At 35.2% G+C, this 12,295-nt stretch overlaps 1 long non-coding RNA gene across 3 annotated transcripts; it reads right to left on the bottom strand.

Annotated features, from left to right (window-relative positions):
* Nucleotides 1-700: 700 nt before the first annotated feature.
* LOC149803661 (uncharacterized) lies at nucleotides 701-11,511 on the bottom strand. 3 transcript variants are annotated; one of them, XR_016419969.1, is made up of 3 exons: nucleotides 10,915-11,511; nucleotides 8,687-8,851; nucleotides 701-898 (listed from the first exon to the last, which is right to left on the bottom strand). It is a non-coding gene; the product is annotated as an uncharacterized LOC149803661 (long non-coding RNA). The 3 variants fall into 3 exon arrangements; XR_016419970.1 differs by having other exon boundaries at nucleotides 8,692-8,851; XR_016419968.1 differs by lacking the exon at nucleotides 701-898 and having other exon boundaries at nucleotides 8,523-8,851; nucleotides 10,915-11,510.
* Nucleotides 11,512-12,295: the final 784 nt, after the last annotated feature.

Genomic DNA, 12,295 nt, shown 5'->3' with positions numbered 1-12,295 from the left:
TTTCCTTGGAAACTCATTTCCCAGAGCAGCAGAGGGGATGGACCCGACCCATGGATTTTTCAATAACGACCCCGCCACGGAAACTGTTTCAGATTTATTGAAGTAACCCAAGTTGTCAGTGCAAACTCAACGAGTTTGTCCCTGGAAACTCTTCGAGTTTTCGGGGGACATTTTTTTTTGTCCTGTATTCTGAATAGAAGGGTTTATTTCGTCGAAATAAGCCCTCTATCGAGGAATAGTTTCCTGGAGGGGTTTATTGTGCAAAAAGTTTCGGTCTGTACAGCCCCTCTGCTGCTTTTTCACATATTTGGCAACTAATAGATTTCAATAAAAAAATGGCATTTTTCTGAACTTGTAGTGTTCATTTTGTAGAAATTATTTTTTTTAAAAAACATTAAAACCTTTATCTGGGATGTAATAAAGCTGCCTCTTTCTATAATAATTTGCTATCTTGGATTTGTAACAGTTGCCTACACATTTAAAATCTTTTTACTTCACTGCTCATCCATCTTTATCTCCTCCTTGATGAGATTAATAACAATATAATTGTACAGATACGAGAATGGCAATAGCATGACGCATAATTACATATATAAATCACAAAATTATGCATACATGAACAAAAATACAAATGTTTATGTTTGATTGTTGTGACCCACCATCACCATACCAGCACACGAGGACTGGCGACCATTACAATCTTACATCGTAGGAAGAACGGCGATACTGTCCTCCCCTACTGGTCAAATGAGTACAGTCCAACGGATCAAATAGCGCAATTACTTGAGAAGGCATGAATCACACATTCTGAGGTGGAGAATTTCCGTTCTGTGTGTGAAATGCTGACACGAGTCATATAAAACTTTTGATGGCGTTCTCTACAGGTAAATCAGTCATTCTCCAAAGAAGCATAGTTATCAGGTACAAAATGCAATGCTCCGATTCAAGAACTGGGATAAATATTACAGACATTTTTATAACGATATTATAAATACAGAGAAAGTCATGTTATCTGTGAATTATCCCAGCGGCATAAATTTGAGTAAATTCGTTCATTTACCATGGTTTCATTTTTAGCATTTTTCTAAATTTTTATTAAAAATGACCAAATCGAACCTCAATTATATAAAGACACATTTAAAACAACAACAACAGAAAAACAAACAAAGAAAGCAAAACAAAACAAAAATAAAAGCAAAAACATTTCTATTAGTAAGAAACTATGTGTTATTCAGTACAAATTTGTTGAGGAATTCCCCTACCCATGAAGTGCTGGACAAATTGTTCGTCAGATATATTATAATTATAAACATCAAAGTGAATAACAAACGTATTAATTAGATCGATCCCTCATTTTGTGTCTTTAATCACGTGATAAACACAAGAACTTCAGCATCAGTGTTAGGAGTATTGCATTGCTAACAATTATGGAGTTATGCTGTATGGAGTGTCACCTGGTTAAAAATATTATCAGTTTAAATCCCCAAAGTCGCCGCTAAGTGTATGTAACAAATCATCTTAATAATACTGAATCTTGAAAGATAATGGTCCTAAACATCAGTGGGTTCCACTAAAACCAGATAACATCGATGTTTCACCACATCATGAGCCATGTAATTTCTCTCTCGAACCGAGAAACCCTTCCATTTTTCATATGTGTACGAATTAATCCGATATTGCTCGGCAACATCCGTGAGTCAACCGAGATCAGTCTAAATCTGGAACACAAGATATGATGACATCACTGTTGCAAGCAAAAAAAGTAAACACCACGCTATCTCGGATTGTCTTCAGCCCAGGTTCGCTCTTCAAAGCATTCAAGCACCCCAGCCAATCACCAATATTCAACTGAGTCGTATTTTTAAAAATCTAACTCACGCTTTTTCTTCTCAGATCCACTTTGTTCATTCCTTCTTGAATCAATTTGTGAGCCACGTGCGAATGTTATTATTAGATTATTCACTAACAGAATTTGTCTGATACATTACATCATTATTGTTGGAGTACTCCGGAGAAAAGAACACCGTTACAAACGACTTCGTTCACCAAATTAAGGGGTGGCACCTCTTCATTTTAAATTGAATATTTGAACGTCTTTTAAGGACAACATCTTGATTATTTTAAAGAATGGTTTCTGTCAGATAGCTTTTGTGACAAATAATTTCCTTCCTTCCAAACTTTAGTTAGATCGGAAGAATGGTGAAAATTATGATAAACGATATTCTGTCCATATTTTGACTACAACACTACCAGTTTTTGTACGTAAAAGCCTCTCCATCCGTCTTTTAGCGCATCTCTTTCTAAATTTGCCGACGATTTTTGTCTCATTTCAAAAGACTAAACATGTATTAAAATTATTAGGATTCAGCCTACACTTTTTCTGTCACGCATATTAAAAAATATATGGTCCTATTCCGCAAAAAAATTAAAGCTCGCTTTCTATGTATGGACCGAACATGAAGATGCATCTATTTCAGGAACATTGATGCAGCTTTTGCCAAACGAATTTTCGCCCGTGTGAAACAAAATAATTTAAAACTGTTAATTACTAATATACAGGAAACAAAAACTTCACATGCAATGACTTTGATTATTTCTAGCCCACGTGAGAGCAAATTTTAGGAAGCATAACGAGCCGCTGTGACGTGTAAAGTGTAATAAACGTACTGTGGACATCATAAAAGAAAAAGAATACGGTATTTCCATCCAGTATTGCTTCAGCAGTGAATGTCCGCCTACCTTTTCTACCACGCGAATACTGCATCTAGACGTCACAAGTAACCGTGGCAACAAAATGCATCTTACAAACGACATAAAAGAAAAGAGGCCCAAAAACCGTTTTTTATTAGAGTCATGATACATACTTTATGGAACTGCAACAGTTTACTTTCTTGTATTTTCACTGATTTTAATTTAAAGGTTTAATGCATACTGAAATAAATGTCAAAGAGAATACAAATTGTTGTGTGTAAATTGAAGTTGAATTGGGTTGATAAATAGTATGGCGTATCCTAAACGTTGCCGAAAGGATACGTTATATCTGACCACAACAAAAAAAAGATTGTTTATTTTACATTGATTCTAGGTCCCAGTATGCAGTATGGCCAGATAAAGAAGATGCATGGCTTACAATTAATATAATGGGCAGACGTAGATTAAAACCTGACAGAAAAAATCTGTAGAAATTATTTTATTCTGGAATATCGTATAGCGGTCTGTGGCAAATGCATATTACTCGAGAAAAGTGTACTCGACAAAATACAACATGAGGCATCCAGAATCGTGACTGGGGCAACAAAGTTAGTATCTTTACATTAAGAAATAAGATGGGAAAGTCTTTAAAGGTGACGACAAAAATACAAGCTTAAACTTTTATTTAACATAACAATGACAACTGACTCAAGTACTCACTTTTTTATATAGCTCATTCCACCAGCCATTAGTAATATTACTTGCAATAACTTATGTAACGTTTGTTTCTTACCGCTCCGATGGTCTGGTGGTTAGAGTGTCCGCCTTGGATGCGGGAGGTCGTGGGTTCGATCCCTGACCGAGTCAAACCAAAGACTTACAAAAATAGTACTAACCGATGCCTGGCTTGGCGCTCAGCATTAAGAGGTTAGTATTAGGACTGGCTGGCCTGGTGTCAGGATAATGTGACTAGGTGGGACATCATGCTACATGTCTGCGGCATGATGCCACAGTGCTAGACATTACTATAAACTGTCACACTGCAGACATCATAGCGATATGACTGTTTGATAGCGCCACATACATGATTGATGGAAAAAATATTGAATCAATTCAGAAGGATGTCGATGTTGCTACAACAATAATTGGTCTAGCGAGATATTCTGATGATTACACAAGATCAGCCGGTCCAACAATGATGTTTGCTAAGGATATTACTAACAATGCTGATCATATCAGGTATGCTAAAATACGAATAACACGAAATACTGCAGTTGATCCACAACCAGTTGCTGATGGTCCTGAATACGCAGCCAGACCAATTGCTGATTTTGATATTGTACGAGGTGATAGCGCGAGGATTTGCAACACGCCAAGCAGCGTTGTCAGGAGATAATAGAAATTTCTCATGTGCAATTCCATTGTCTCACATCTTTGGATTTTGCAGAAATGTTAGAAAGGTCATCTTTGGAGCTAAACATACAGTTGTGCTCGTAAGAAAAGGTGATGATAATGATGCAATCTGGCGAGGTGCTGGTGTTGCTGATGGTAAAGTAAATATATCAAAACTTTCATTGTGGATGCCAGTAATGATTCCATCTATTGTTGAAGAACAAAAATTACTTTATTGTTAAAGCTACGTTAAAAATCCAAATCACATCACACATCACGTTTGTTTCATCATAGCGATATGACTGAAACATTGTTAAAGCTACGTTAAAAATCCAAATCACATCACACATCACGTTTGTTTCTTTAATCATACGGGCATGTATAAATTACGAATTAACAACAACCTCATACGTTATAATGCATAGTCAATCAATGACATATATCTTTTTCTATTTTATTTATCCTTAATTTGTTGAATTTAAAACATATTTGTTAAGATTTATGATACAAAACTACCTCAATATGGAACTTTTCAAAGCAAAGTAAAATTATGAAATAATGGCCATTACATATCTAAGATTCTGTATAATATGACAACAAGTACGTTATGTTATGCCACAAATGCTTAATTCTCAATTGGAATTATCATTTTACAAAAAGAACTTCCGCATGTAATGACCGCTTCAAATCTTTAATCCCCTACGTAGATAGTTTGAATTAATAAACGATACTTTAATTTAGATAGGCGATAAATTGTTTTGGGGTCTGTCAGTATTACCTATTATTTCCAGGGTTAAGTTTATTTTATATAACGGTAAACACCTTCTCTATGGGATATTAACATAGCTACTGGAGCGGAGGTCGAAAGAGCAAAGGTCAAGGTTAGATTAGTCAAGGTCTTATATTGTTGGAGTTTTTTAATAAAAAATATATAATTTTGTGTCTATTTATAATCACTAGACCTTATACTAGATTCACCAGTTTTCATATGGCTTATCAAGGAGGATGATTAATCCAGAGTGAGAAGTCACATTTACACGGTGAATTGCTGTCTGGGTTTTTGTGGTAAATTGTTAAGATCTGTATAGAGAGGCTCTATGGTATATTTCCATATAAGCATCGTTTTCAGACTTATCACATATTTGCAGACGAATAGATTGGTTAAATGTTGGAGGTCAAGTTTACAGGCGTTGCTCAGTTAATTGTTCCTAAGTGTATAGAGACATCCTTGCAAACGAGACAATACATGTGCATTTTGTTATGATATGTAGTAAAAATAATTTCTTAAGTGTGCAACGTCAATGGTAAGGGATACAGTTTAACGAGAATGATACTGCCACGCAAACGGAAATGAGCAGTCAGTTAAATGCACCGATCCACTAGATTTCTATCTGGAAATAAAAGGTATGGCTATATCGTTGCCTGATTACAAGGAAGATTTATTTATATCACTGATGTAACGCATTGACTTTAAAAGGGGTAAAAACCTAATACCTTTTTCTTCCGGAGAAATGTTAATGTTAAATAAATCTTCTTGTTTACAGAGATTTTTTCCTTTTTATATGTGATGATGACTGCCTTTTGATTTGTCTATTGCTACACTGACTGTTGTCTTGCTGCAGTATGCCTTAGTTTTGTGGGGTATAACACGATTTTTCAACACACGATAGACTATGCATAACGGTCAATATATTTGGTGGAGGAAGATCCCAAGAAAACGGACCGCCTGTCAACCTGACCCACAGTGCCGGACTACCAAATGGGCAGAGTAGGCACCGGCCATGTCTTTTAGCGGCCCTCGAAAATTACAATCAAGCTTTCTTAAATTGTCTCCAAAAGATAGGGAGAAAAAAAAGAATCAAAGAAACAAAAACTTGACGTGAACGACTCATTAGAGAAAATACTGTATTATTGTAGGGGCGAGGGGGGCCCCAAGATTTCGACTGCCTAAGGGCCTCCACAGGGTTTAATCAGGCACTGACTACCCCAACCCTAACCCGCCCTTGCAGTATGATATATACTGCTGCAATGAATATTCATTTTGCTTAAAATTTACAAGAAGTTATATATCCATTTAAACTACGTTGAAGCTATATCAACGAAATTCAAATAACAATACCGATACTAAAATCTATTTTACAAGCACTGTATTGAACAAAGGAAAATAGTTTTGCATCGGTGAGTTAATTTGTATCTCCCCCCTCCCCATTGATCCACCTTCCTTTACCCTTGTAGTTCGCTGCACAATAAGCCTTGAAAATCAACAATGTTGTTGAAAATCTATGTTATATTGCCCAAATGAGATTTGTTCTCACTGTAACAGTTGCTAAGTAACATTTCAGGAAGACAACTCTTACTTTGCAAAACAGTTACTGACTTTTGTACTTAAAGAAAACAATCTACATTACTTTACAAAAATCAATAAAGAAAATCGGTAAAATAACACAAAGTCACTGGTTTCCTAAAAGCGTTGTTGCAATATTCTAGCAAGTAAAATGTCGGAATTAACTATCGAATACAGTTTCGGTGGAATAAACTATGTTATATTATAAATAACTTTCCTTCGTTGTATGCATTAGTTAAATGAGTGTTTCACTATTATTGGCCGTGATGTTCAATGTGTCAGATGCACTACATGGAAGTATTTGGAATGGCGATAATTAGTGTGCTTATCGTTGTTACATCAATGAGAAAGTAGACTACGATACTGTTCAGTAGCCGATATACGTATTCAAACGTATATAGCATAATTTCCGGTAAATAGACCGTACGTCACTTGTATATTTTTTAACTTGTTGGAATTGATTTTTCTACCGTATATACATTATGGAAGAAATGAAAGAAAAATAATGAACTAGTATGGTTATAGTTTTCCTTTTTGTTAAAGTTAGTGAGGGGTATTATGTATATATTTGTTACTTCTGTCCATGATTATATGTCATGTATAACTGTATTTTGTAATTGACTTTAGTCCAAAATCAAGTACATGATCTACCTAAGCAGTAACATTTATTATATAACTAATATAATACATAACTAATATTCTCTATCATTATAAGTTACATTTTCAGATCATTATCAATGGAAGTAAACATGTTTATTTCTATCTAAATGTAGAATATTAATTTTTCATTGGGAAATTCCTAAATTTGGTGACTACTTTGAATGTTTTAGAGTCGAGATTCACCGACATCCTGGCTCAATTCTTGTGTCTTAGATTTTTTTATATTAATGTTGTTTAACGGTACTTTAAAAATTACTCATTCTTGATTTAGCATCCAAAGTGGAATCATTCTTATTGTTTTGTTCAGATTTTAATTTAGGTGGATTTATTTATTCAAATTATTATTCACTGGAGTTACAAAGTGCTCAATAATATTATTGGACTAATACATTTATTTGGAATTAAAGTGAATTCAGACAAGGACATTTTGGATTATATTACTGTGTTACATCAAAAGACTGTTAGCATAATCCAGGCCAGTCGCATATTAGCACATTAGAGGCTACATCTACATCAACATATTCAATATTGGAATCTATTTGGAACACCACTGGAATTCAAACGGAACTTCAAATATTTAGACTTAGGATAGTATTTTTATTACTATTTGGGATTTAATTAACAATGCTGATTGTTCTTTTCAAATTTTCGCTTTGTATTCTAAGAAAATATATTGTTTATTGAACTTGACACAACTTGTTGGTTTTCGCTCTTTTATGTTACTTAGTATAAGACTAGGTCGTAACATGGAACCGTGTGTGATAATATATGCAGAGCAGCTCATTTGTATTTGATAGAGCATGTCTGGTGTTTTATGGAGCATGTGGGTGCACACGACAACAAATACACAATTGATGACCAGGGAAAAACAGCTGTAGCCTTTTGTTGTAGATAAAAGATATTAATGCTGCGATGTTATATTTAATTGTATCATGTCTGATATCTGATTGCTTGTAGATGAAGGCTAGTATTTTGTGATGCTACTCTGTTTAATTTTATCTTATCCTGATATCGGATGCCGCGAATTCATATATCAGCGCATATAAATGCATTAGTTCGTGGGGATGGGGTTTTGAACATGAGATCTTGTAATATATCATCAAATGTCATTGCAATGATTGAGATTTATTTGTCGCCCACTTGACGTAGGCATCCTTGGTTACTTGTTTCCTCTGCTAAACAAATATATGTTACTAGAGGGGCATTCAGAACACTTTGCGTTTTTCTGTGGGCAGAATTACATTTCATATTTGACTGTTTGAACTGCTCATGATGTTATATTGTGTGTAAGAGGTTTGGTTAATTGGATTTGGCTGGCGTTATCTAGATGATGACCTCCCTCGATATTATAGCCAGACGGGAGTGAAAGATGAATGTAATTTTAACAGCGACCTGAGCGAGAACATTTCGAAGAAATAAAGCAATACGAGCTCCCTTTTGACAAGAAAATAACAAATTTAATCAGAACAAGTTAATAACGGCAATTCCAATTCAAGTTAGGTTATATCAATAGAATTTATCAGGTGTGTCCCATTTGGATTTATTTCATCATCATAACGAAAGGTGAAAAGAGGAATGTCCACAATTGATATGCATCACCTTACTTCCCTTTGACCGTATATCGACATCTCCTAGTTGTCCTTTCTCAGCTCTATGCTTTGCCCCTTCATGGATTTCCTGGTCCCTTCATTCTGACCTCGTCCTTCTTTCTTTCGCCAGACTTCTGTCTTCAGACTGTCTCGTCTTTCTCTCAGAAAGCTTTTCCTTAAAGGAACAAATTACTCCATAATTCTGCATACCCTACTCTTTAGAGGTACATACAATTCACTAGCGTTATTCAGAGCATATTGCTATGCAATACTGCCTAAATTCTGACTTAGTATGGTAGGACATTGACCTCGCTTCCAGCGGCATGTCTTAAATTACCACGTGAACATATATCGAATAGTACCATATTATTTTACATATGTTACTACATGTTCGATTACTATTGCATGAAATTCACAAATTGTAACTCACAGCAATCCTTAGCCTACAAGATTATACAAACATTACAAATTCAGATTAGGTAAGTATCGTTAACTCACGATAATCTGTATCGTCCTAACAAACAAAGAAAGTTATTTCATATAACCCTTTGAAATCCTGCACATATGAACATTTGGACTGCATGCAGTCAATTCTACAATCAACTAATAACTGTAAAATTAAAAGGTAAACTGCATCAACACATTTCCATGAAATTGAATAAAATAAATTGCATAATAACTCTAGCATCAACACATTTCCATGAACTGAATGAACGATACATAATATGGAAACCTATTCATAGTAGAATATTACGTGAAACTAAAATTGCGTACCTTATTGCTGTTTTCTTTCAGAACGTGTGCGTCCTAACACTTAAACATGTCTTTCTTTTTACAAGACGACCACCTGGTCCCTTTCTTGTTTCACGAGGAAAGCACTAATGCTTTCCATGGAGTCGAGACAAAGTTTCCTTTTCTAGGAAATTTCAGACTAAAGAATTTCGATTAATGTCGTCACTTTAAAGTCTGATTGCTCTAAAGTGTACACCCTAATTTATTCTGCCCAATCGTAGGCAGCGGTCCCTAAATATTTCCCAAGGAAATAATTCCTTTCATCAGGTTTAGACAGCTCAGAATATATTTTCGACAGTGCGTGACAATTTCCCTTTGAAAAAATGATAAGTGGACATAGGTTCCTACCAATTGGTTAGGGTTGGTAGGTCAAATGTTTACTTTCTAAGGATCTTGATAAGATACCCCGGTCAATTTCACTGAGTTAGAATGCAGCCTCTTTGAAGTTTACACTGACATGGGGGAGATGAAAGGTCGAAGTGACCCGTCACAAAGACTTTTCTGGCTTAAATGCGATACAATTTCAAGCTCAATGCATTCAAATTTAAAGTTCACTGCAAGTCAAAATTCGACACTTCATTTTGTGTATAGCGAGCACACAGCAAATATAGGCGTCGTTTATATATTCCTAACGAACAGTTCTAAGATGACGATATTACTTGCTATGTCGTTGCTTGGATTTCTATTATCGAAGCTGAACCCCCTTGCCTGTTTCACCTTTATTTGTGTTGCTAGATATTACATACTTTAAAATCGATTACTGTTTATCATAACATATTTTCATGGTGTTAAATTAATAATATCCATATTTAGTGTATATATGTTTTCGGCGTATAAAAGTCACGGAGACTCCACTAAATTGACGAAAATCCGTACTGCTGTCTTGGTGGTGAGCTCTGTTCCCCCGAAAAGCCATTGCGACCTATTATGTATACTGAAAACTTATCAAACCTAATACTGTGTGTATGTTGTAGGTGGTGCTGGTGTAAGTCTATTTGTAGGCATATATTAGGCTTTATTATATGTTCATTTTTTCCCCGTTAACTTTACATTGTCAGAATCGTGCAGTATTACCCGATATTGAATCCGCGCGACAATACACATATTGCATTCACGTGCATAAAGGAACTACTTTCTATTGTAAAGAAACAATGGACGCAGACGCCAGCATTTTTGATTTGTACACAAATCATGTACACTCGCCTAAGAGGCTCTTTACGTTGTGGTTGTTTAAATTTGTTTCTGAATGAACTAAAACAGATGTTTCGTGGACTGCCACATACCAGCTGCTTTGGCACATTCCGCATTGATACAATGTTACGGATTTAGGCTAGCTACAGTATATAACAGACGTAAGATAAGGTCCTTACAAATAACATACAAGTGACAAGTCAAATACTCTCTTCTTTAGCTGGTGATAAGAATGGCAAAATAAAATATACTTACAGTTTTACATCCTGAATTTCTTCATTATGTATTGTCTTAATTCTGCAAATCCGAATTACATGAGCCATGTCATAGGTTTTCAATCTGGATTACACATTTCGAAATTGTGCTGCAATTTCGATGATAAGTGCAACTGAATCATTCTTACTGCACTCCAAATGGAATAAGCATTAAATTCCATAGCGTCTTTTTGATACTTGCAATTGAAAGACTTCATATATTTTCCCACATTATGATTTCAAACATTCAGTGACAGAAACAGAAACACATTTGCAGATGTCAACACGCTTCTCCCTAGCTTCTTCAATCTCATGTATTTCATGTGGAATCGTCACATACAAATCCAGTCCATAATCACAAAATTTTTTAGAATCGAGAAACATACCAAAATCTATTCATTCCAGATCAAATGTAAAAGTTGTTGCAATTCACATTCATTCACAATATCACTCCAAATTTCAATTTTAACTAGACACGCCATTTTCTTTCGAAAGTTATGCTGAGCGCACGACTAAGTTCAAATTTATCTGGGCGGAGTTATGTGCGCAGTAATAATGTTGACTTGTGTAACGATGAATATGCGCTTGTGTATTTAGTTTGGAATGCGGCATACATTCATTTACGTTGTTTCTTGTAGTGTATTTTGTTTATATAATTAAACCTTAGGTAGAGTAAAATAAATGAGCATATAATAAAAAGGTTACTGCATTTGTATGGGAAAATATGAAATGTTTTTGTCGGAAGGATATACTTCACTCCCAAGGTCTTGCAGTAATCCATCAAAAAATCTCGTTCATATTTTCCCATACAAATATACTAACCTATAAATACATGGTGTTCAGAGATTATGATGGAAGAGGAACCCGGAAAAATCCCGGAAAGAACCATCGACCTACTGAAAGCTACTGACAAGAATTTTACATACGCACGTTGGCCGAGCCTGCGACTCGAAACCAGGCAGACAGGTGAGGTGTCAGTAATATGTAAAGATCAGCGCCGTAGACCACTGCCCCCCCCCCCTTCTCCGGGCTCCCTATGTATATTTAAAAGTTGCTCTAATTGGTTGCATGCAATGATATTTTCATTTGTGACGTCATAATGTTACCCATACGTCATACGCAGAGCTTTTAAGTAGATAGGGAAAAGGCAAACAACAGACAAAAAAATAGCAACAGTGGTCTCCGTTCAAATAAATCTATAGGAAATAACCCCAGTCACTGCATTAAAACTTTGATAAAAGGAATAATATTCCGTTCACAACAAACAACAAGAAATTACGATAGCAATCATTTTTTAAGAAATAAAGTTATTCCTTTTTTATAAGAGCATTGAAGGTGAATCATTTTTGCTGGATGTATTCATAAAGAATTTCTTTCTACAA

This window comes from Sinohyriopsis cumingii, chromosome 3, assembly GCF_028554795.1.
Source record: "Sinohyriopsis cumingii isolate HCF-2022 chromosome 3, ASM2855479v2, whole genome shotgun sequence".
Lineage (NCBI taxonomy): Eukaryota > Metazoa > Mollusca > Bivalvia > Unionida > Unionidae > Sinohyriopsis > Sinohyriopsis cumingii.
Note: the sequence above shows the minus strand (reverse complement) of the source record. Positions and strands in the feature narration are given on the sequence as shown.